Source organism: Anolis sagrei, chromosome 1 (assembly GCF_037176765.1).
Source record: "Anolis sagrei isolate rAnoSag1 chromosome 1, rAnoSag1.mat, whole genome shotgun sequence".
Classification (NCBI taxonomy): Eukaryota; Metazoa; Chordata; class Lepidosauria; order Squamata; family Dactyloidae; genus Anolis; species Anolis sagrei.
The window spans coordinates 257,993,786-258,020,511 of record NC_090021.1 but is presented as its reverse complement, the minus strand read 5'-3'; the positions used below and the strand labels follow the sequence as shown (position 1 = coordinate 258,020,511).

Below are 26,726 nucleotides of genomic sequence, written 5' to 3'. Positions count from 1 at the left end.
AGGCAGGAGAAGGATCGGGGCACATACTTGATCTAGGAGGGGCTTCACACCCGGAAGTCCTGAGTGTGATCGAAACAAGCTTCATTCTTTCTGGAGGAGCCGGACAATGTTTTGAGGAGATCTGAGGCAGTGAAGGGGAGAAGTGTTCTCCTCTCAATTCCTACAAAGCCTACTTAGAAACTAAGCAAGGTCAGTCCTGGCTAGTACTTGGATGGGAGACCACTATAGAATACTAAGTGCTGTAGACTATTTGACCCAGAACAGGAACTGGCAAAACCACCCCTGAGGATTCCTTGCCTCTGAAAACGCTTTGAAACTCATGGGGATGCTAAGGGAATGCCCTCTTGTTCAGGAAGAGGTCGGGTTAAACCTATCTACATGAAGGCTTGTGCTTCTTGTTATCCCCAGCGCCCAGAGCCAGCATAGTGTACTTAACCTTGGGCTAAGACCCCTCCCCCCCACACACAAACATCCTCCCACCCACACTTTAGGGTCGCTTGGAAAAGGGCTTGGTCCACACAGCAGCAAGAACCAGTGCCAGACTGCCAGATCTTTTGTCCCTACAAGGCCTGAGAAGAGTGTGTTTCCAGTTTCATCCCTCCATTATTTTTGGTTGATCTCCCAGGTGTAAAGTGACAGAACAAATCCACCCAGCACGAATCACTGGTATTCTAAACAGTTTTTGCAAAGCTGCTTTGAGGTTTTCTGAGAAGAGTTTGTATGAAGTCCTAGGGCCCTTCCACACAGCCCTAGTTGAGAGCTGGTCCAATGTTACAGTCCTTTGAGACCTTTGAGGGAATCTACCTTATAGGGCTTGAGTCCCAGTTATTTGGAGAACCATATCTTTGAGCATGAACCTAAGATCTCTGGAGACGGCCTTCACTCTGCCCCACCACTCTCTCAAGCTTGTTTAGTGGGAAATAGGGCTTTTTCAGTGGTGGCTCCTAGTCTCTGGTACTCCCTCCCAAGAGAGACCAGGTTGACCCTGTCCCTGCTTACCTTTCACAGGCAGATGCAAATATTTTTGTTCCATGACACTAAAAATTCAAAGTTTTATTTTTTATATTTGTATTAATGCATTTGCTCTATTTCAATTGTATTGTGTCATGTTGTTGTTGTTGTTGTTGTTGTTACATTATTGTTGTGCTGTGTTATTATCATGTTTGTTGTTAGCAGCCCTGAGTCCCTATATCAGGAGAAAGGTTAAATTCAAGCAAATGGATCAATAAAATAAATCTAGGTCCTTAATGGGGACACAAAACTGGACTGGTTTTCCAAAAGTAGCCAAAGAGGAAGTCAGTCCATCTGCTGAAGCTCCTCTTGGGAGAATGAGTTTCAAAATCAACCCCATTCTCCACCTATCCTAAGGAGGATCTGCCAAGAAGTGTTTGGGCCACAGCAAGAACTAGGATTCTGCGCAGGTTCACAATAATAATAATAATAATAATCATCATCATCATCATCATCATCATCTTTATTTGTAGATCGCCCTATTTCCCGGAAGGGACTCAGGGTGGCTTCCAACACATATGGCAAAGTTGTTGTAGGTTTTTCGGGCTGTATGGTCATGTTCTAGAAGCATTCTCTCCTGACATTTTGTCTCCATCTGTGGCAGGCATCCTCAGAGGTTGTGAAGTGACCTCACAACCTCTGAGGATGCCTGCCACAGATGCAGGTGAAACGTCAGGAGAGAATGCTTCTAGAACACGGCCATACAGCCTGAAAAACCTACAACAACCCAGTGATTCCGGCCATGAAAGCCTCGACAATACATATGGCAAACATTCAATGCCACTTAGAAGGAAGTTCCTTGGTATCCAGCCTATGGCCAACATCCTCTTGGTTAGCCCATCCTGGGGGAGACCCCGCTAAACATAGGTCAGTTCGGGTTGCCGCTAGTTTTCCGGGCTGTATGGCTATGTTCTAGAAGCATTATCTCCTGACACTTCACCCACATCTATAGCAGGCATCCTCAGAGGTTGTGAAGTTTGTTGGAAATTAGGCAAGTTGGGTTTACATATCTGTGGAACGTCAGGAGACAATGTTTCTGGAACATGGCCATACAGCCCGGAAAACTCAAAGCAACCCAGTGATTCCAGCCAGGGAAGCCTTCGACAACAAATAGGTCAGTTCCATTGACGACCCAGTGGGCCTCCTCCAAGTCTGGCCCTGCTTCGGATGACAACCTTCTCTGGGAGGAAGCCTAGGTTTGCTCAACTTGGCTTGGCTTATAAGACCCAGAGCGGGAGGCGAGGGCTCGGGGGCGGCCCTCTTGGCCCCTTCCTGGGCTTCGTGCTCCTTCTCTTGGCCTTCTTCCCGGGCAGGGACCCTCCGACCTGCCTTTCAGCAGCAGGAGAGGCTGGGCGAGGAGGAGAAGCAGCAGCCCAGGCCGGGCCCTTGTTGGAGAGCCCAGGGAGGGAGGGAGGGAGAGGGCAGCCAAGGGCTTGTCAGGCCAGCGCGCCTCTCTCTCTCAATCTCTCTCTCTCTCTGTGTGTGTGTGTGTGATTCTGTGTGTTTGCCTGCTTGTTTGGCGTCGCCTCCTCCTCCTCCTCCTCCTCTTCGTCCGCCGCGGCCATTAAGGCTCTGGGGCTCCCTGCAACCCAGCAGGGTTCTCCAAGGAAGCGCTGGAAACGCCACGGCTCCCGCCTGCTTATCTGGCTGTCAATAAAAGGCGAGGGCTCGGCCAAGCGGGGCCAGGTGCGGCCTCCCCTCCGCCCCAACCGGCGCGGCGCTTCAGAAAGCCATCAGGCGTGAAGCCAAGTCTGCCGGGCCGGGCCTCCGGAGCGAGCGGGCAAACAGTCCCCCGGCCAACGCCTGAGAGCCCCCTCGCCTTCCCCCGGCAACTCGCCCCCTTCCCTCCCCTCCCCTCCTCCGCCCGCTCTCTCGGGTTGGCAGCCAGGAGGACGGAGAGCAGGAGGGGGCGCGCCTGGCCTCTCTCCCCTCGCTCGCTCTCTCGCGCGCACAGGAACACGAAGGGGGCGGGCGTGGGGGAGTCTAGTATGCCACTCCGGACTGAAAGGTGAAGTCAGTCCAGGACTTCACGCAGTGTGGAAGAGGAAGAGCGGCTCCAAGGCCGAGGCCCCTCTTGACATTTCGGACAGCGCACTCACCTCCACTGGATCCTGTCACAGTTGAATTGCACAGCCTCCCCTCCAAGACATTCTCTCATCACTCAGAGTCACATCGGAAATGTCAATGTTGCTGTGTGTCGTTTCCAACTCAAGGCGACTTTATCACAGGAGTTCCTTGAAATGTGTTGCCTCTGCTTTCATCTGAGGCTGAGAGAGTGGGGCTCGCTCCCAGGTCACCTAGTGGACTTTAGTGATCCGAACCCTGGTTGCCAGAGCCAGAGCCCGATGCTCAAATCACTGACTCCCGAAAATCCCTTGTACCTAATCTCCTCATTGCTGTGAGCCCCCAGTTAGGAAGCCTCGTGTCTCCCCAATTCATGACAACAGTTGCAAACAGAAGCGCGGGAAAGAGGGCGTGAGAGACTGGGCTTGAACCTAACCAACATTTCTTAGGCCCGGAGTCAGCTGCATTAAGATCACTACTGACCAAACGGCCATGAGTTCGAAGCCAGCAGGGGTTGGAGTGAACTTCTGACCAATTTGTGTAGCTTGCTGTCGACCTATGCAGCCCGAAAGACAGTTGCATCTGTCAAGTAGGAAATTTAGGTACCGCTTATATGGGGAGGCTAATTTATGACACCATAAAAATCTCCAGCAAGCATGCAAAGAATGAGGAAGTACTTCAAAAGTGTCACAAATGGACGGTGAAGCGACAGCTCCCCTGGTGGCCAGAATGTCCTCATGAAAAAGCTGGAATGTTAAATAGCCATAGACATTGTAATCCGCCCTGAGTCCCCTGCGGGGGTGAAAAGGGCGGAAGATAAATACTTTAAATAAATAAATAAAATAAATTAGGCTCCATCTACACTGACATATAGTTTCCTTTCAGAATGTAGCTGCATTATATAGCTGTGTAGACCAGGCATGGGCAAACTTGGGCCTTCTGGGTGTTTTGGACTCCAACTCCCACTATTCCTAACATCCTCAGGCTCTTTCCTCTGAGGGAGAAAAGGAAGGGGCCTGAGGCTGTTAGGAATGGTGGGGGTTGCAGTCCCGGAAGGCCCAAGTTTGCCCATGCCTGGTGTAGACTCATATGCTTCAGTTCAATGCAGTTAAACTGCACCCTGAAACGGCATAGTTTCAGGGTGCAGTGGTTCTCAACCTGTGAGTCCCCAGATGTTTTGGCCTTCAACTCCCAGAAATCCTAACAGCTGGTGAACTGGCTGGGATTTCTAGGAATTGTAGTCCAAAACACCTGGGGACACACAGGTTGAGAGCCACTGCCCTAGAGGAGATGAAGTCACCCCACAACCTTCAAGGACTCCAGGCCTCTTTCACGGGAAGGAAGCACTGGGCTTGGAATAGGCTGGGCCCATAACCCACAGGGCCTCCTCTCTATTCTCTTCCTTTTCTTTCAAGTGATGCATTTGTCTTCCCATTCTTTTGCCTTCTCACTCCTGCAAACTGAATCGTGGAAACGGATCTCCTCCTGGTCTCTCCGATGGGGGAAATGGCCAGGCCTTCGAGGTGGGCAAAGCGAAGAGGAAGGGGGAAGGTGTGTGTTTGTGTGTGTGCGCCGGAAAAAGGAACTTGTGTTCCGCGGAGGCGTTGAGCTGGGAGAGGCGGCTAATGGGCACAAGGCATGAAAGCTGTGAAGCCACTTTGAATGGGAAGCAACAATGATGTGTTACAAATTTATAAGTGCTATACATATTTGATTTACGCCGTGGCAGAAAGCCTCACTCTCTCTCTCTCTCTGTTTTCCTACAAGGAAGCCCCAAACCCCCGTGTCTTCGCCTAGATGGAGCAATTCTCAGTGCGCAGGGGAAAGAGAGGCGCACTCACTCCCTCTCTCCCTCTCCCTCTCTCTCCCTCTCTCTCTCACACACACACACGCCGTAATAATGAGGTTTAATTCTCTACCCAAGCAGAACTTGAGCAATAATAATAAGCACATCAGAACAATTTGTTTACTGTGGCATCGCACAGACGGCAAAATAAGGTCCGAGAAAGACAAGCTGCCAGGGACGGCTTATTTATTTGTTTCTTTTCGGGGGGAGGGGGACAAAATTAAGGCAAAGCGAGCCAGGGAGAAAACCAAATTCCACCCAGCGAGGAGAAACGTGGCTGGAAAGGGGGAAACCCGCCGGGAGAAAGGACCTGGTGGCCTGGTTCAAGGTATGTGCTTTTCAAACCCGTCCCTTCTTTGGTCATGGCTTTTCTGGGCGGCAGAGGAGGAAAGGAGGACCGGAGGGCTCCCCCTTGTTCTCTCGCTCAGGATCCCATTCCAGGCGCATCCGAAGCATCTCCTCTCTCCCTCTCCGTTTAATAAATCCACCTGATAATCTTCAGAGCTGCTTACCTGTCAAATTGACTTGTAGCGTCATTCTGCCGATTTTAATTGCCTTGCCTCTACAACAAGGAGAAGTATTGTCGGAGGCTTTCATGGCCTGAATCACTGGGTTGTTGTGAATTTTCCGGGCTGTATAGTCATGTTCCAGAAGCATTCTCTCCTGACGTTTCGTCTGCCTCTATGGCAGGCATCCTCAAAGGTGGGGAGGTCCAACAGAACTCACAACAACCCAAGGAGAAGAAGCTTCCTAGAGAGCGTATTGTACATTCAGTGGGTCTTACTCCCGCGTAAACTGCGGAGTTAATGAATAAACCAGTTGGGGGTTGAATCCGTGACAAAGCTCCTATTGACTAGAATGGATCAGGATCAATCTACCTGCAGAAAGGAGAAGCAAAACTCATCCCTAAGATGGTGAGGCAGTTGGAGAAATCATGTTGTTCTCCTGGCACGTTGGTCAACTAACGCCTCTTCACCACAGCCTCAGAAAACAATGTGCAAATTGACAGACAGCACTCTTTCACAGCTCAGATCACATGCCCAGGAAAGCCGGACCTTTCTCAGGTCCGTGGGATGGTATATATAGGATCTCTTTCTCCCGACCAGAGTAAAGTTGTAGGGCCTAGCCTGTACCCCATTGAACTCTTTGCCACTGAGTTGTAGTTCGGGAGTAAATACGTCTCTAGGAATAAAAGAGAGCTCTTTAGAAATGAAAGGGGATGTAACTTCCTCCCAACAGTGTCTCTTTAGGTCTGGCTGTTCGACCAGATGGGAGGAAGAGAGAAAACTGCACGAGAGGAATGGGGAGAAATGGAGGAGACCCTCCGGCAGAATCAGAAGGTTTGCGCCCAGGAGAATCTGCAGAGAGGAAATGGCAAGCGCAGGGCCGTCGTGCTGGAAAGGAGTCCGGGATTAACAAGAAAGAAAAAAAGAAAGAAGAGGGGGGGAGAAAGAAAGAAAGAAAGAAGAAGGAAAAAAAGGAGGAAGGAAGAAGGAAGGAAGGAAGGAAAGAAAAAAGAAAGAAAGAAAGAAAGGAGGAAGAAAGAAGAAATGAAGGAAAGAAAGAAAGAAAGAAAGAAAGGAGATAGAAGGAAGGAAGGAAAGAAAGAAAGAAAGAAAGAAAGAAGGAAGGAAGGAAAGGAGGAAGAAAGAAGAAACGAAGGAAAGAAAGAAATAAAGGAAGGAGATAGAAGGAAGGAAGGAAGGAAAGAAAGAAAGAAGGAGGAAGAAAGGAAGAAATGAGGGAAAGAAGGAAAGAAAGAAAGAAAGAAAACAAATTTCCGGTAGGAAGGGAGGTTGAAAGGAGAGTTCTAATAATGACAGGTCGGATCTTAAACCGATTTGCTCAGAAGTCAATCCTGCCCAGATCATAAATGTGCGTTGGAGATCAACAATCTTAATTTAAGGTGTGCGTTTAAGGAAAAGGTGGAGGAAATCAGATTTGGAGAGAGGAAGACCCCTCCCTTCCCGCAACTGGACTTTGCCCCCTCTCCCCTGCCCCCTTCAGAACCCTAATAGTATTAATTCGCCTCCGACATGATCCGGGTTTGCCTTGCACTTCTCTCCCCCCCCCCCCCCCCCAACAACCACCCTTCTTTTTTGAATATTTTCCTAATAGGAAGCGCGGTGTTGGCCCTTGTTGCTGCCCCTCACCATCCCCGGGCTTCTCCCCTGCCTCCCTCCCTGCCTCCCTCCCTCCCTTCCCTCCCCCCTCCTTCCTCCTCTTCCCCTTTTTCCCTTTTTCTCCCCCGACTGAGACATTAGCTGAATTCCCTGGGGGTGATTGGATGCAGTTCGCTGAAAGTCGACAGGCACGTCCTGGATGTTAGAAATTCACTTTTCCTCGACGTGACAAGGCTGAGTTCGATCTACAATTGTATTTGAAAGGGCAACGAGCGGAAAGATCTCCCATCATTAAAGCTTCTCCTCTCCTTTAGCGAAATAACAAGATACTTCATTTGCACACAAACACTCCTTTCAAAAGGGAAGGGGGGGGGGGAAGAGAGAGAGAGAGAGAAAGCGCCCACCTCGACCCTCGACAAACCTTTTAATCAGAAGCACTCGCTGGGTAATTTACATCCTGGGAGGAGGAAGGAAATTAGACCAGAACGTGTGGATCCCTCTCAAAATCTCGGAGCTTCCCCAAAGCGTCCATGTGATCCAGTTGCCTTCTCTCTCTCTCTCTCTCTCTCTCTTAACTTTAAATCGTGAATAAGATGTGAGTTGTAACAAGGGGATTTGCACTTACTCCCTGACCCTTGTAATTGGATTAAATATAGACTGAGAGGTACAAAAACAGACCAAGATTGACACCTGCCAAGAGGGCTTCCTTATGATTGATTGTGATGCTTCGTGCTGGCAACAATAATGAAATAAATTGTATGGATAAAAACAGTGCGTTTGTCATTTCCGTGCCATAAGAAGAAGGAGAAGGAGTCGGAGGCGAGGGGAGGGCAAGCGGAGGGAAGGGAAGGGAAGGGAAGGAAGGCAAGGCCTTGGCTGGCAAGCGGTCCTCTGGCAGCCCCCAAGCAGAGCCCACGCGGATTGAAGAGCCACAGGCCAGGAGGCCAAGGCTGGCAGGACCTGGAATCCCTTGGCACGACCTGACCACTTTCCCAAGTGGGTCCCTTCACAGATAAGATGGGCTTTCAGGAGGAGGCCAGGAGAGCTTTCAGGCCAGGAGGGCTGGGAAGAAAATAATAATAATAATAATAATAATAATGCATTGTTGTTGTTGTTGTTCTTGTTTATTCAGTCCCTTCCGACTCTTGGTGACCTCATGGACCAGCCCACGCCAGAGCTCCCTGTTGTCCGTCACCACCCCCAACTCCTTCAGAGTCAAGCCAGTCACTTCAAGGATACCATCCATCCATCTTGCCCTTGGTCTGCACATCTTTCTTTTTCCTTCCTTTTTCCCCAGCATAATTGTCTTCTCTAAACTTTCCTGTCTTCTCATGGTGTGGCCAAAGTACTTCATCTTTGCCTCTAATATTCTTCCCTCCAATGAGCAGTTGGGCTTTATTTCCTGAAGTATGGACTGGTTGGATCTTCTCGCGCTCCCTATCTTCCTTAGCTCAGTCTTCCTTATGGTCCATTGCTTTAACTATGGGGATCTTCCTTTGCGAGCCCACAACTTGGGAAGCTCAGAGGGAAATCTTCAACAGGGCCTTGGGAGAAGAGGCCAGGGAGACAGAGAAGCAAAGGGAAACGGTAGAAGGGACTCTTCTCCTTTAGTGGAGTTTTTGGAGGCTCTGCAAAAGCCTCCAAAGGAAGGAGGAGGCTTGCCAGCTCTGAGGGGGCTTACCAACTCTGCTTATGGTTAGGCAGGGCTTGGTGGAAATACAGCTCAGGTGAATCCCAATATCCACCTCTCACTCAAGGCAGGAATAAATCCAGCCACTGCCTCCCAGACACTTCCCAGGAGGAAGTTCTTGACAAAGTTTAAAAGTTTTGGTCAGGGTTTAGGCCTGAATGCTGTAAGATGCTTCTGGTTAAGCCTCAAAGGATGGAAGGTTTCTGGCAAGTCAAGGAGGAGTCGCTCTCCCCTACTTGGACTGTAGAATTAATGCAGTTTGACACCAATTTATCTTCAATGGCTCAATGCTATGCAATCCTGGGATTCCAAGTTTGGTGAAGCACTGGAAATGAAAGGCCTTGTAAAACCACAGCTTCCATGGACGCACAGCATTGAGCTAGGGCAGTTAAAAGTGGCCTCAAATTGCATTAGTGTAGATCAGTGGCTCTCAACCTTTGGGTCCCCAGGAGTTTTGGTCTAGGACTCCCAGAAATCCCAGCCAGTTTACCAGCTGTTCGGATTTCTGGGGGTTGAAGGCTAAAACATCTGGGGACCCACAAGTTGAGAACCTCTGGTGTAGATGCACCCTCTTGGAGATGAGCAACTGCTCTTTCGCTCAAGAGTCCCCTGGCAGTACTGGAGATCGTGGTTTTGTCGTGGCACCGCTCCTCGCAGGTCCAGAGACTCCTGACCTCGGGAGGGCTTCTGTCTGAGGCCCACGCTCGACGGGGCACCCCTCCCTTTCCACAAGGAACGTGGCCCGTGGGTTCCGGCTTCGTGGTATCTCTGAGGCCTTGCTGGGGAGTCAGCCTGCGGCCTCATTTGCGGTAGAGACCGAAAAGAGTCCTTTTTTTGGCGCTCACTTTGGCTGGCCGTTTCTGGGAGCTCTAATGCAATCCAGTTCCCTTTACGAAATCTGTGATCAGAGCCGGATTAGCCATGAAATCAAATTAATCCGTTTTTAGGGATTAGTAAAGGGAGCAGCGCAGAGATTTCCCATTGCTGGATTTCCCATGGGCCATATGGTGCAAAACTGCCAATGGCGCAGCTGAACCAGGTTCCACGAAAAAGGGCTCCCACACTCAAAGAGGGGAGGTTGTGGGTGGGATTTTGGGGGGTTTGGGTGATGAAAGTGTGTGGATGTCCCCTCGGGGGAGGAAGGCGGGGTATAAATAAAGTAAATAATTTTTTTAAATTGCCATTAGAAAAAGAGGAAAAAAACTTTTCAAACAGAAATAAAGTGCTAGTATACAAAAACACATTATTTTTTAGTATTATTTCATTTTGAAAAATAAAAATTCATATTTTGAATTATATACATGCATTTTATGTATGCTATGCGTATACCTCTGTGTGTACACGTGTGTACATATGTTGTGGGGATCTCTTTTTTTTACTAGTTAGGATCTCTAAAGGTTTTAATTCGGCTCTGTCTGCAGTATGCAACCACCTCTTCCAGTTTATTTTGGCTTTTCTTTAGAGCAGTGGTTCTCAACCTGTGGGTCTGCAGATGTTTTGGCCTTCAATTCTCAGAAATCCTAACAGCTGGTAAACTGGCTGGGATTTCTGGGATTTGGAAGCCAAAACACTTGAGGGCCCAAAGGCTGAGAACTACTGCTTCAGAGTCATCTCTGAAATGACGTCCACCCCCATATCTGGGTTTTTGGATGGTATTTCACCTGCCTACTGTAAATCAAGGGGAACCCCACTATCCGCCTTTCCTCACCCCACGTGTCAAAAAAGACCAAAAGCCTTTGCTACAAAGTTGTGCCAGCCTTTGATTCAAGGATTTTCACTCTTCCTTCTTTCTCTTCCTCCGACAGCCTTGAAAGATGCGAATAGCAAGCAAGGTCCACACTTCGCTCATAGAAGGGGCTGCCGACTGAGACCCCCCCCCCAGCCGCGACCCCCACGTCTCCTAAGAAAAATCCACACGCCGAAGGACCGGTAGACCCGAAGTTTCGAATAAACCCACGCCCGTATTTCTGTGCGGTGGGAGATGAAGGAAACCCGTGTCAAGCTTGTAACTGGCCACTTGAGAGGGCGACTTTCCCGTCCCACCCAGAACTCCTTTCTGCCTCTCAGGCCTGTGAAGAGAGCAGGAGATCAAGGCACACTCCACTCGGAGGAGGAGGAGGAGGCCCTGTCTTCTCGCACGTGGGATCTCCTCCTCGGGCAGAGAGAAGTTAACCCCTTTAAGCCTCTTTGGGGGATTAAAGGACACATTCCTCGGATGCCTCATAGTGGACCTCTTCGATTCCAAGCTAATTCCAAGCTAATCTCGGAGCATTGGAGCTTTGCCTCAGGTCTACCAGGCACCTATTCCGCTCCTGGGGTGTTTGTTTATACAAAGGCTTCGCTCCACTATGAAAACATCTGAAGTCCATATCTGACTATTGTTCCCTTCTCTGAATCCCATGCACTCAAGCTTCTCCCATAGGTCCATCCCCAAGGTTTTCTCATCTAGGAAAATATTGAGATCCCAAGTACATTGGATCCTGAAAGCCACTAGGTTTGGGTTGTTGCAGGTTTTTAGGGCTATATGGCCATATTCTAAAGCATTATCTCCTGACGTTTCGCCTGCATCTATGGCGAGCATCCTCAAAGGTTATGAGGTCCTCAAAGGTTGTGAGGTCAGGAGAGAGTGCTTTTAGAACATGACCATATAGCCCTAAAAACCTATAACAACCCAGTGATTCCAGCCATGAAAGCCTTCGATGCCATTAGGGTTGCTTTCCAGAAAACTGTTTCAAGAATGACACTAAGGGTGCAATCCTATATCCACTTAACTTGAAAGCCAGTCCTATTCAACTTGAATGGTTGAACTCAGTAGGACATAGCAGAGAATTGAGACGGAAATACCAGGCACACTGATTTAGAACGAAGGTCCTTGATTTCAATGGGACTTACTTGGAGGAATTTGGATTGAATTGAACCATTAGAGTCTCCCACTTTTTAGTGGCTTTACTTCAGGTTCGGACCTTCAGCACTACTGACATCTTTATGTCTCCAGAGGATGGGGGAAACTTATGAAGAAGTTGTTCTGGGTTGATAACGTAGTAGATAGTCTTCATGGCTTCTCTTCTTGCCCCCCCCCCCCCTACACGAGTAAAATAAAAACAAGTAGAATAAACTTTTCATTCTTTAAACATTTTATCTGGGACGTGATACAGATCCAGTGGTGGGCTTTGGTTCAAGGGGAGAGAGATAGGAGAAATGCCAGAGAACAAGGAGTCCTTCTGACAGTTGTAGAAAGAAAGGCATTGGCCTCATGGTCCAATCAAAACCCATGGGAGGCAGCTATTCCTGTTGTTGTTGTTTTTTGTGTGTGTGTGTGCCTTCAAGTGGTTTCTGATTTAGAGTAATCCCAAAGAGAACAATCACGGATTTTTCTAGGTGATATTTTGTCCAGAGGAGAGTTTGCCTTTGCATTCCTCCTAGGCTGAGAAAGTGTGACTTAGGCAAGGTTGCCCAGTCAATCTCATGGCCAAGGGGTGCGGGACTAAAACCCTGGTCCCCAGAGTCCTAGTCCCATGCTAGATTTTGTGTTGGACCCTCCTTGATAGTAGATCCCACCCAAACAAGAAGCATTAATACAAGCAAGCAAGATTCAGGCTAAGACCTGTATTTAGACAAGACTGATGTGTTGGTTCATTGCTTCCTGTGCTGTACAGGAAGTCACCCAGGATATCAGGAGCCTTTTCCAAATAGGCCTCTACATTTTTCTTTATGAGTCCCTAGATTGGGTTTGAAGTGAACAGAGAATCCTACTTCCTGCTATTTAGGTGGAAATATCTTTGTACTGCCTTGAAGCCTCAAACACACAAGTCTCCAAATCTAAAATGCTGTAGATAAATACTCATATCTATAGATGTAGACATATCTCAGGCAGCCTCCAAACCTTAACTGTAGTAGATATTCTCTCTCTTTCTCATTGAACTCACAAGAGACTATCTACCACATTTAAGGTTTGGAGGTTGTAGGATATATGTATAGCATAAGTGCATCTATCTCTACATATTTATCTATTTATCTAGCAGATTTGAGGGCTGCTGGCTGGAAGATTATTACTATATTTTTTATTCAGTGTAAATCTGGTTTGTTTGTTTTCTTGATTTTATATTGTTTATAATAAAATAAAGGCCTACACCATGGTTGGCTGATTTGAAAGCAATTAAAAATAAGGGAAGGGATCTGTTTGTTTATAAAGGGTATAATAATAATAATAATAATAATAATAATAAAAATAACTTATAATATAAAGATCAGGGAAGGGGTCTGTTTGTTCATAAAGTGTATAATAATAATAATAATAATAATAATAATAATAATAATTTTATAAAGATTAGGAAAGGGGTCTGTTTGTTCATAAAGGTTATAATAATAATACAATAAAATATAATATAAAGATTATGGAAGGGGTCTGTTTGTTTATAAAGGGTATAATAATAATACAATACAATATAGTAAGTATTATATAAAGATCAGGGAAGGGGTCTGTTTGTTTTTAAAGGGTATAAGGCTTATCAAGGGTAGGAAGCAGCTTATCTGAGTTTTTCTTAGCCAAGGCCACCCCTCAGCAGGATGGATTATAGAGCCTGGATGTGGAAAACGATCACCAAAAGGTCAAATCCAGCCAAAGGACTGCAGGTATCTGCCAACATCTGAAGCCTGCTTCTCATGATCTAGTTAGGATTGCTGGTCAAAAGCCAGATTTATTTTATTATTTTTTTGTGATAGGAAAAAAAAGATCATGATTCCCTTCTTCCACTAAGCTCGTTTTCCCGAAGCAGCCTGACCTCAGGACCCTTCCACACAGCCATATAACCAGAATATCAAGGCAGAAAATCCCACAATATCTGCTTTGAACTGGGTTATCTGAGTCCACATTGCCATATAATCCAGTTCAAAGCAGAAAATACGGAGTTTTATTCAGCTGTGTGGAAGGCGCCCCAGTTTTAATAAGGGCCCTTCCAGTCAGCGCTATATCCCAGAATATAAAGACCGAAAATTCCATAATATCTCAGATAACTGGGTTATCTGAGTCCACACTCAAATATTGTGGGATTTTCTGCCTTTATATTCTGGGACATACGGCTGTGTGGAAGGGCCATGAGCCAACTCTAAGATAATGTGGGATTTTCTGTCTTGATATTCTGGGGACCCTTCCACACAGCTGAATAAAATCCCACATTTCTGCTTTGAATGGCAGTGTGGACTCAGATAACCCAGTTCAAAGCAGATATTGTGGGATTTTCTGCCTTGATATTCTGAGTTATATGGCTGTGTGGAAGGGCCCTGAGTTATCTGAGTCTACACTCAGATAATGTGGGATTTTTCTGCCTTGATATTCTGGGACATAGGGCTGTGTGGAAGGGCCCTGAGTCCACACTCAGATAATGTGGGATTTTCTGCCTTGATATTCTGGGATATCAAGGCCCTAAGTGTGGAAGGCCCCTGAGAAGCTAGCATATCTGTTTCTGGAAGGGAGACAGTCGCAGCTAATCTCAAAGAGTGGTAAACCAAGACGTTACTGCTGCTACTCACATACTCTAAAACAACTTCGTCGCCCTTTTCTGTAATGCCTAGCAAACTCAGTCTTATAAATTAAACCCGGGAAGTGATTTGAGGGGAGGAGGAGGTGGAGGAAGGAGGGCAGGAAAGAAGGAAGGGAGGAAGGAAGGGGAAAGAAAAGGGGGACCAAACCGAATTAGTTGGAGCCAGCTTGCTCTCCCCAGTGACTGCCTCTATTAGCATTATAATCTCAAACACCATTTTTTGTATGTCACACTATTGTTAGTAAATCAACTCCTCAGGTCCGCAGAGACGCTGACCCCTGGCAATTCCGTGCAAGTGTAATTATCTCCCCGAATCTTGGACAGATTTAAGAGATTACATTGCAACTAAATCTATATCAATGCTAATTTCCCTTCCTCGGCTCCAGGTGCCAGGCAGGCAGGCAGGACGAGAGAGGCTGTGCAGAGAGGCTGCCCGGCAGAGCCGCCTACAAAGAGGCAGCCGAGAGAGAGAGGGGGGGGGGGACACCACGAGGCACCGTGCCCCCCTCAAATTACACCCTCCCCCCTCCACGAAAGCCTGGTTCTTGTAAGGCAAAGTTAAACAAAGCAGCTATGCTAAATTAGCGTTAAAGAAAAGCGAGTTTAATGCTCGGCTACAGTCAACTGGTGTATATTGGATGGCTAATTGTCTATCAAAATTAAGGAGAAAAGAACAAATGATTCGTTATAAGAAGGTGTTAAAAGCTCCCACAAAGGGAGACATTTCACAAATATAATATCCTTTGGAGGGTGCATTGGAGCCTTTTCCCAAACGGGGAAGGAGACCTGAAAGCCCCCCCCCCCCCAACACCCCAGACAACAAGGGGTCTCAGCAGAGGGCTTTCTCTCCACGCCCTGGAAGGGGCTCTCTCGCTCCAAAGAGAAAGAAAGTCAACAGGGGAAAGCAAGCAAGCAAGGCTGCGGTTTGCACGCCTCAAAGCGGGAGAAACAAACACTTGCCGGGCCTCTCCGAAGAGGAGCAACAATATCCAGTCGGAGATGCGGCGATGCAATGAAGAACGGGAAAGGAAGGGAGGCAGGGCGGGTTGGGGGTTCAAGGGGGCTTTTCGGACACTGGGAAGATCTCCGGAGGAAGAGCCATCAACAGGAGCCCGAAGGAGGAAACCCCACATATCCTCCTCTGGCCCACAGAACCTTGTGATGGATTCATAACAAATCCCTAGTAGTCCTAAAACACTTGTTTAGGAGATGTCTGGGTAGAGAAGACAGTTCTCTCTAGACAGCTACATGGATTCAAAGGGAGAGACACGCACACACACTCCCCTTACTGACTTGACGAATTGGGTAATAACACTTATATAGGTGGGAAAATATTATAAAATTGTATAATATCATTTATAGAGTGATACTTCTATTGGTATAAATATAATAAATATATACTATACTATAGAGATATTATATATTTATATAGATTAATATATTATACATTATAATATATTCATATTCCTACCAATAGAAGTAGCATTATACAGTTCGTATAATAATACTTACGTTAGTGGAAAACATAACAATAGCAAAAAAGGTGGTATAAGTGATGTATTGGAAAATTGCTAGCTGAATTACTAACCATATACTTTGTATAATGATACTTATATTGGTGTGGAAATTTATTTTATTTTATTTACTGCATATAAAAATAATTTATATATATATATATAATATTTATATATTATATAATATTTATATATTATATCATATTTATATATAATATTCACTGCATTATATATGTATACTGCAATATATACATATATTTACTACATTATATATATCATTTGCTGCATTATATATATTAATAATATTTGCTGAATTATATAAAATATTTACTGCATTATATATATATATATATATATATATATTTACTGCATTATATATGTATATATACTGCAATATATACATATATTTATTACATTATATATATTATTTACTGCATTATATATATATTAATAATATTTACTGCATTATATATATATATTATTTACTGCATTATATATGTATATATACTGCAATATATACATATATTTACTACATTATATATATTATTTACTGCATTATATATATGAATAATATTTACTGCATTATTTATATGAATAATATTTACTGCATTATATATATGAATAATATTTACTGCATTATATATGTATATATACTGCAATATATACATATATTTACTACATTATATATATTATTTACTGCATTATATATATATATATATATATATATATATATATACACTGCAATACATATTACTGCCATTATATATATATAATTCTAAAATCTATATATTTATTTTCCCCAGCAATATAAGTATCATTGTACCATTTGTCAAGTCAGTCATTCTATCAGTAATTTTCCAATACATCACTTATACTATCTATTTATTGTTGTGATTTTAATCTTGAGGTTTTCTCTTTCCATTGGTTTGGAAAGGCTTTTAACAACCTTGCCTGGAATGTGTTGAACCCTTCTGTAAGAAAGGGATTTTTGAAAGAGCCAAGGACACGATCCAGCCAATGGAATTGGGGCGGAGAAACTCTCTCTTTCTGGAACCAAGTTGTTCAAAGGCGGGGAGAGGCCAAGGTGCCTTACTTTGGTCTGGATTGTGCTTCCAGAGAGGAGTGAAACAAGCGGGGTAGGAGAAGAGGGCCCTGCCCGCCCCGGTTGTGGCAGACCCGCGAGGCGAGGCGCCTGAGGACAGCGGGCGGGGGCACAAACCCCGCCGAGGCGTCACCGCCCGATGGCCAGCGCTAAACCCGACACCAATTTTGTCGATCTGCATTAGAAGAAGAAGTGCCTGAACGCTTCCGGTGGAGTAAATGTAAAAGAATCCATCGATGCGCCAGAAAAAGAAAAAAGAAAGAAAAAAAAAGGGGGGGGGCAAGCAAGCCAGCAAGCCCCAAACTAAATCATGCAGCAAGAAGGACAAACCGTCTGGAAAATGGACCTACGGAGCAGCAAGAATGTACTTTAAAAAGAAAGTGGGAAAAGAGGAGGGGGGGGGGGATAAGAGAGAGAGAGAGAGTCTTTGACAACTTGTGTCCTGAAGAAACTATCTTGAAGATAATTGAAATGATTACAATTCATCGCAGCATTACTTTGAATATGAACAGCCCAATAATGAAATCTTAGTCATACAGCCAAAATTGAATTTTACATGGCAGCATTGTTCCAGCTCTCCTTCTTTCATGTCGAGCTGCTTCCCCTAGAAATTTGGTGCTAATACATAATTCTGTACTTCGTTGCATTATTCATCTTTTAGGGAAGCGGGAGGAGGGAGAAAGGAAGAAGACGTGGGCTTTCCCCGCCTTCCTTTCCCCAGTAAATGGTCTCCTCGAAAACTTCAAGGTAGGGATGCAAATGAAGGAGGGATGGAGGAGCAGCTCCCCCCCCTCAGACACAGAGCAGGGGGTGGACTCCAACACACGCCTTATTTGTGTATGTGTGTGTGTGAGAGAGAGAGCATGCTCACTCCCTTTTAAAAAAATACTTTGCTTTATGCCGTTCTTATATGTAAAGGTATATCTATATCTATACTTTTACTCATAAGAAGAGAATATATATGTGTGTGTATACATACACACACATATACACAAACATTTGGATTTTTGATTGTTGAGATGGAACTGTCACACACAGTAGTTTCTGCTTTATTCCTTTCTTATGAGTAAAGGTACACACACACACACCTTTACAATAATAATAATAAAAAAACTATTTATGTATATGCATATATACATACACAGATAAAATAGCTTCTGCTTTATTCCTTTCTTATGAGTAAAAGTATCCGTGTGTATATATAGTGTATATATATGTATACACCTTTATAATAATAATAATAATAATAATAATAATAATAATAGAATAATAATAAAAGAATAATAATAAATAAATACTAAATAGCAATAAAACTATGTATATGCATACATACACAGATAAAATAGTTTCTGATTTATTCCTTTCTTATGAAAGGAATAAACACATATCTTTATAATAATAGTGATAATAATAATATAATAATAAATAGTAATAACACTTTATTTATTATATACATACGTAAATACACAGATAAAATAGTTTCTACTTTATTGTTTCTTATGAGTAAAAGTGTGTGTATATATTACACACACCCCTTTATTCAAAATAAAGGAATAAAACAGAAACTATATTTATCTCTCTTTGTGAGTATATATGTGTGTGTGTGTGTGTACAGCTCCTTCTCAACAATCCAAAACCCAAGTAGAAGACCCTTTAAAATCCAGAAGAATACCCTACACTTAAAATCAGTAAGCTAGAGACAAACATGAACTCAGTAGATGATTTTGTATCTTCTGAATGTCTCAGCATTATTTCTCTCCTCACTTTGGGTCTTCACGCCTTTCTTCCTGCCTCCAGAATAAATATTCCTTGTTGAGAGTATTGGCCTTTTTCTAAATGGATGACTTTTCTGGATGGAAAGTTTTATCCCTTTTTCAAAAGGGACTGGACATAGAACTGACCAGAAAGGAAGGCAGAGAAAGAGAGAGTCAGGAGGAGAGATATGTGGAATTAAGTTGTATTTATTTCGGGTAAATTTACCTGGAATTGACACAAAACATGGCCATGGTCCACTCTTTGGGCAGCTTTTCTCAACCTTTAGCTAAGCACAAAGTTCAAGAGGTCGTGCACTTAGAAATTACAGTATTTTTTAAAAATATATTATTTATAGATGAAGGAAGTCTAATAAAAATTTTAAAAATCAAAACAGGGTTGTATTCTATTTCTTTTCCTTTGGAATGAAATAGAATAAAATCCACGTGAGAAGTCCACGTGCTATCATGATCCAGTTGGACTATAAATCATACAAAAAAAAATATTCCACATCCAATATAGAATCCATATAGAAGACTATATAAATCGTCCCCCAAATGCCCCAATATTTCTGTGGCTTGGTGGGGACCCAACAGGAACCTCCCCAACCCACCCAAAGGCCCCCCAATGAGTCTCTTAATCCAAATGGAGAGACAGAGCACTAGACATCCTTCAACAGACCATTTTCTGAAAAAAAGACCATCTGGTAATTGTCTTTCTTTAGATCTTCCCTTAATTATGCTTTTAATTAAAGATGGTTCAAGGCATTGGACCACATGAAGGGCAGTAATTACAAATTACATTACAAATTCAACAGATGTAGATGTATCTGCTGGGAATGTGTGTGTGTGTGTTTTGTGGAGCGGAGGGAGGGAAGGAAGCAAAGAAGGAAGGAAGGGAGGAAGGAAGGAAAGAAAGAAAGAAAGAGGGCCATCCATTGGGCTACATTTTAGAGATGGGGGGGCAAGGGGGGGGGAGGGAAAATAATCCTCTGCCCTGAGAACAGAAGCACATTTTTTTCAAAAAAAGAAAAGAAAAGAAAGAAAATTATTTTTATTATGCAGTCTCTCTCTCTCTCTCTCGCCAGGATTTAAGTTCTCTGTCATGATTGTTTTCATATTTCTTTGACATCTATTGATTCGGAGGCAGCTGCGAGGCTTTGTCACAAGAGAGAAGAGCAGTCACAATATATTAACTTGACGGCATAACTCAAAGACGGAAAGGGAGGCGAGGAAACACGACAGCGGCCCACGTGACCCCACGCTCCCCCCCCCCCCCCACGACCAAACCCAGAAATTAATTTTTAATAGGAATCCCACTTTTGGAAAAGGGGAAGAAAAAAGAGAACGAGGGGAAAAAAATTAACAACCCCGTGCGTTTGTGTGTCTGTGTGTCTGTGTGGAGGAAAGGCAACAACAACCCTTCCCTAACTGGAAGGGGACTGAGATGCATATATATTTTCCTGACCCTTCTAAGTCTCCACTAGCTGTTGGTAAATGTGTATAATTGTTAACCTATATTGTATGTACATTTGGTTTGTCACTCTTTGGCGTGGGAGGGGCTTCAGACACAGGACTCCATACAGAATGGGGACGTGTGAAAAACAACTTGGAGTCCTCCTGGACAACAAGTTAAACATGAGCCAACAATGTCATGGCAGGGCAAAAAAGAAAAAAAGAAAAGAAAAGAAAAGAAAAAAGCAAATGGGATTTTGGCCTGCATAAATAGGAGTATAGTGTCTAGATCCAGGGAAGTCATGCTGCCCCTCAATTCTGCCTTGGTCAGACTACACCTGGAATACACTGTCCAATTGAAGGGAGATGTTGACAAGCTGGAATGTGGGCGACTAAAATGATCAAGAGTCTGGAGAACAAGCCCTATGAAGAGCAGCCTAAAGAGTTGGGCATGTTTAGATTGCAGAAGCGAAGGCTAAGAAGAGACATGATGGCCATGTATAAATATGTACAGCTGGAGGTCAGCTGTGACCAGCAGTGCTGTAGAATTTGAAGAGGCACGAATGGAGGGCAAAAGAGAGAAACATGCCAAGAGGAAGGCTCCGACCTGGACCACCTTCCACCTGCCCTCACTGCGGGAGAACATGCAGATCAAGAATAGGGCTCCACAGTCACCTACGCCAGTACATCGATCTTGGAAGACAATCCTACTGGACTTAGGGATAGCCTAAGTAAGTAAGCAAGTATAAATATGTGAGCGGAAGTCATAGGGAGGAGGGAGCAGGCTCATTTTCTGCTGCCCTGGAAACTAGGACCGGAACAATGACTTAAAACTACAGGAAGGAGATTCCACCTGAACATTAGGAAGAACTTCCTGACTGTGAGAGCCGTTCAGCAGTGGAACTCTCTGCCCCGGAGTGTAGTGGAGGCTCCTTCTTTGGAGGCTTTTAAACGGAGGGTGGATGGCCATCTGTTGGGGTGCTTTGAATGTGATTTTCCTGCTTCTTGGCAAGGGGTTCGACTAGATGACCCACGAGATCTCTTCCAACTCAATGATTCTATGATTACATGATTTTAGTTATACAATATACTTATAGACCTCAGTGGAATTGGATGTTGTGTGTCTCCTTTCAGACTTCAGTGAGTACAGTTATACCGTTTGGACTATATCAATATGCTTAAGGACTATGGACTAGTATGCTGAATATATACAAGAAGTTGGTTAGTAAACCTGAGATGTTATTTTTAAAGAAAACTTTGTTTTTTTTAAAAAACCTCTTAGTACATCTTTTAACTAAGAGGTTTCAAGGGAGCGTATATCCTGTGGGCAATCCCTACTTCAAAGAAACAACCATCCTCTGATAACCCAAGTGTGTTGTTGTAGTGAAGGTTGAAGACATGGTTCTTCAGTTTAACAACTGAGTTACCTGTGTGCCATTACATGAATGCTTGTGAATATAACTTGTTCAAAGAGTTGACTTTTAAAAAGGTCATGCTTTTCTTGACTAGCGGTTTTCAAAAGGTGGTCTCCACATGTTCATGGAGATTCACTGGTCTAGAAAAAGCAACAGGAAATAAACCCTTTCCCTAAAGCAGACACAGGTAAACTTGTGCCCTCCCTCCAGGTGTTTTAGACTTCAGCTCCCACCATTCCTAACAGCCTCAGGCCCTTTCCTTTCCCCCCTCAGCCGCATAAGCGGCTGAGGGGGAAAAGGAAGGGGCCTGGGGCTGTTAGGAATGGTGGGAGTTGGAGTCCAAAACACTTGGAGGGAGGGCATAAGTTTGCCTATGCCTGCCCGAAACCGATACTGTTATATGCGTTGGAGATGTCGTTTATTTTTCACTGGAAAAAATAAATAAATAAAAAGACTCAAACTCCATCTCCCTGAAATGCTCCTTCGGCTCTGGAATCGCTTTATCCCGAAATGTTTATCCCTCCTTGCTGTAAATCGGTGTCACCGAGCTGGGGGAGCCTGGCATCTTCGAATCCCGAATGACGCCCGAGGCACTAAATGGGATTATTCCCCTAATCTGCGTTGATCCGAATGGAGCCTCTTGCACCCAGGCAGCAGGATCCATCAAGCAGCCGCTTAGCTCCAGGCGCAACTTTGATTTGAGTTTTCTACATCAACGTGTTGGAATAAGACACAAGCCAGAGTCCGGTTGCAAGCAACCACAAGCCCAGCAACACCAAGGAGACCTTTCCCGGCTCAGGATTGAAAGATCCCACCGGGTTAAAATCCCCATCGAGGTACAATTTAGGCCTCAAACCGGTCTGATGCGACCTTACCTGAGGGGAGCAAAAGGGGCGGATTAGGAATCATAGAATCATAGAGTTTGGAGAGACCTCATGGGCCATCCAGTCCAACCCCCTGCCAAGAAGCAGGAAAATCGCATTCAAAGCACCCCGACAGATGGCCATCCAGCCTGTTTAAAAGCCTCCAAAGAAGGAGCCTCCATCACACTCCAGGGCAGAGAATTCTACTGCTGAATGGCTCTCACAGTCAGGAAGTTCTTCCTAATGTTCAGATGGAATCTCCTCTCTTGTAGTTTGAAGCCATTGTTCTGCATCCTAGTCTCCAGGGCAGCAGAAAACAACCTTGCTCCCTCTTCCCTATGACTTCCTCTCACATATTTATACATGGCTATCATGTCTCCTCTCAGACTTCTCTTCTTCAGGCAACAAATGCCCAGCTCTTTAAGCCGCTCCTCATAGGTCTTGTTCTTCCGACCCTTGATCATTTTAGTCGCTCTCCTCTGGACACATTCAAGCTTGTTAATGTCTCTCTTCAATTGTGGTACTCAGAACTGGACACAGTATTTCAGGTGTGGTTTAATCTAATCACCTAATTGAAGTCCCATGGAGCAATGGCTTAAACCCCTGTGCTGGCAGGACTGAAGACCTACAGGTGGGAGGTTCGAATGTGGGGAGAGTGCGGATGAGCTCCCTCTGTCAGCTCCAGCTCCCCATACGGGGACATGAGAGAAGCCTCCCACAAGAATGGTAAAACATCAAACATCCAGACGTCCCCTGGGCAACGGCCTAGCAAACGGCCAATTCTTTCACACCAGAAGCGACTTGGACTTTCTCAACATGGAAAAAAATCACTTAATTCTGGTTCAGTGGACAAACACGCGGAAGGGAAAATATAAATTATTTATTCTTCCCCCTGCACAGCCTTTTTAATGTTTTACCATCCTTGTGGGAGGCTTCTTTCATGTCCCCGCATGGGGAGCTGGAGCTGACAGAGGGAGCTCATCCACAGTGTGTTGCTTTATTTATTCTTTCCCCTACAAGAATTTATTTATTCTTCCCCATACAAAGCCTTTTTTGATGTTTTACCATCCTTGTGGGAGGCTTCTCTCATGTCCCCCTATGGGGAGCTGGAGCTGACAGAGGGAGCTCATCCACGCTGTGTGTTGCTTTTCTCTTCCAAAGTTCCGAGCGTGTGTCGGTTGGGGAGTCCTTTGGGCCAAGGAGGGGCATGATTGCAAGGGAGGGGGGCGATGAAGCAACGGAGAAAGGAGCAGCCCTTGTGTTGAATCCCAGGGAAGGAGGGATAGAAAGCAACCCGGGGGAGGGAGTGGGGAGAGGCACGGGCTTGGGCCCCGTGGCCCCGCAGGCCTCCTTCCTCCGTCGTGACGCAGTCCGGGCCCATCCCTGCCTCCGGCGCCCCAAGCGAGGCAGCCTCGGACCGGGCGCAGCGCTCCTCCTGTCGCGCCGGATTAGCTCCAGATGAGAGGCGTCTCCCTCCCTCCCTCCCTCTCGCCCGCTCGCTCTCTCTCTCCCTCCTTCCCTCCGCGCCTCGCCTCCGGCCGAGCAGCGGCCCTCCTTCCTCCCGCGGCTCCCCTCACGCAAGGAAGGCAGGCAGGCAGGCCTGGCCTCTTCCCTTGTCCCAGCCCCGGGGCAGGCGCGCCTGGGCACCCCCAAGAAAATCCCTGGCCAGGTTAGGCCACCCTTATACCTGGGAATCAAGCCGACCTCTGCAGCATAAGTCTGCTGGGCAAATTTGGGCCCTCCCTCCAGATGTTTTGGCAAACAGTGGGAGAAAACGTGGAGGCAGTGACAGACTTTGCATTTATTCATTTATTTAAATTAAAATTTTATTGTGGTTTTCCAAATACAGTGTATGGGAAAAAGGACAATTGGGAAGTGGGAGGTAGGGAGTTTGTATAGGTATAATAATAATAATAATAATAATAATAATAATAATAATAATAATAATAATATATTTATATTCTGTTCTGTCTCTCCAAAGGGACTCAGGGCGAATTCCAAACATAAAAGGCAAGCATTCAATGCCCTAATACAACAACAATTCACCCATATTAACAAAATTTATACAACCCAACATATAAATATGAATTATAACTTAACAAACTAAAATTACATAAAAAGTAGGGATCGAAGGGAAAGGAAAGATTTCCAACAACTAACACTAAAAAGGGGAAAGGAAAGAAGAAAATATAAGCACACACACAACAACAACAACAACAACAAATCAACACACAATTGACTTCCATTCTTCTTCTTGGTGGTGTTCTAAAGTTTGTATATATAGTTTTTCCCTGCCGCCTTCTGGGGAGGATTTTTCTTGAAAAGCTTTGTCTCCCCTTCTTCAGAGCATTGTAATCTCTCTAGCTTCTTGTCCTGAGTTATATATTCCCTTTAAATGTTTACTTATTTATTTATTTAGAACATTTATATCCTGTCCTATTCTTGACCTCTGAAGAGGGACTCAGAGCGGCTACCAGCAGACAACAATTCAATGCCAATACAATATATAAACAGCAATAAAATACACAATTACATAAAATGATTATAAATATATATTAAAAACAGTTTGCGAGGTTTAAAACATCCTCCAAATCAGTCCAAATTACAGTCCATACAATCTCAACTTCACCAATAAAATCAGTCTATTCTACCAACATTTGCTCCCACAACCAGGATTTAAACTTCTTGCAAAAAGTCATGAGGAAGGGGGCAGGTCTAATCTCTTTAGGGAGGGAGTTCCACAGCCAGGGGGCCACCACGGAGAAAGCCCTGTCTCATCCCCACCAAACGTCACTGCGATGGTGACAGGACTGAGAGCAGGGCCTCCGCAGATGATTTCTTGATGGTTCATAGGGGGAGACACATTTGGACAGGTAACTTGGACCAGAGCTGTTTATGTCTCTGGCACTTTTTGACGCAAAATTACCGCAGAGGCAGACTACATCCAGGAAATCAGAAGACGCTTACTTCTTGGGAGGAGGAGAACAATAACCAATCTCAATAAAATAGTAGAGACATCACACTGCAATGAAGATCCACATAGTTAAAGCAATGGTATTCCTCCTTAGTAACCTATGGATGCAAGAGCTGGACTATAAGGAAGGCTAGGTGAAGGAAGATTATTTTGAACTGTGGTGTTGGAGGAAAATTCTGAGAGTGCCTTGGACCACGAGAAGATCAAACCAGTCCATACTTCAGGAAATAAAGCCCGGCTGCTCATTGGAGGGAAGGATATCAGAGGCAAAGATGGAGTACTTTGGCCATATCATGAGGAGACAGCAAAGCCTGGAGAAGACAATGATGCTGGGGAAAATGGAAGGAAAAAGGAAGGAGGGCAGACCAAGGGCAAGATGGATGGATGGTATCCTTGAAGTGACTGGCTTGACTTTGAAGGAAGCCACAGCTGACAGGGAGCTCTGGCATAAGCTGGTCCATGAGGTCATGAAGAGTTGGAAGCGACTGTGGACTTGAACTCCCACAATTCCTAAAAGCTGTTTGGGGACCAAAGTTTGCCCGTGCCTGGTCTATAGTGAGGGGGATGCTAAGAAGTTGCAGTCCAATAAACTCTGAAACAGAAATAACCTTAAAGTAGAGGAGCATATACAGAATCATGGAAGCGACCCAATGATCCATCCAGTCCAACCCCATTCCACCATGCAGGAAAACACAATCAAAGCAACCTGGACAGATAGCCTCTTCTTGAAAACCACCAGAGACAAGACAAATTGCCCAACAGCTCCCGTAGCCAGGGAGTTCTTCCTAATGTGTAGGTGGAATTTCTTTTCTTGTTTTTTTGAATCCATTGCTCCCTGCCCTAGTCTCCACTGCAGCAGAAAACAAGCTTTCTCCCTCCTCAGTATTATAGACTTTCAAATATTTAAACATGACTATAATAATAATGGCGCTCCATGCGGTCATGCCAGCCACATGACCTTGGAGGTGTCTACTGACAACGCCAGCTCTTCGGCTTAGAAATGGAGATGAGCACCACACCCCAGAGTCGGACACAACTGGATTTAATGTCAGAGGAAAACCTTTACCTTAATAATAATAATAATAACAACAACAACAACAACAACAACAATACTTTATTTATCGACCAGAGCTGTTAGTGATAGAATGACTTGGAGGTCTCTTATTCATAGTGTTACATTAGTCAAAGTCAGCTTGAGAGGAGTGAGCAACAACAATGTGTGGAGAACAGTAGAATTCCTACCTGTGGCCTAAATTCCATTGCTAATCTGAACTAGAGTAGGACCACCCCACCCAATAACAGGGATCACTGGGATTTGCATATGGGTTGAGTTGCCATTCAATAGTTAATTCAGTGGCTCTGTTCTAGTTGGGACTAG

At 44.9% G+C, this 26,726-nt stretch overlaps 1 long non-coding RNA gene across 1 annotated transcript; it reads left to right on the top strand.

Annotated features, from left to right (window-relative positions):
- The first annotated feature begins 4,809 nt into the window (after nt 1-4,809).
- LOC132769440 (uncharacterized) lies at nt 4,810-12,868 on the top strand. Its single transcript, XR_009630848.2, has 2 exons — nt 4,810-5,249; nt 10,540-12,868. It is a non-coding gene; the product is annotated as an uncharacterized lncRNA (long non-coding RNA).
- The last annotated feature ends 13,858 nt before the right edge of the window (nt 12,869-26,726 follow it).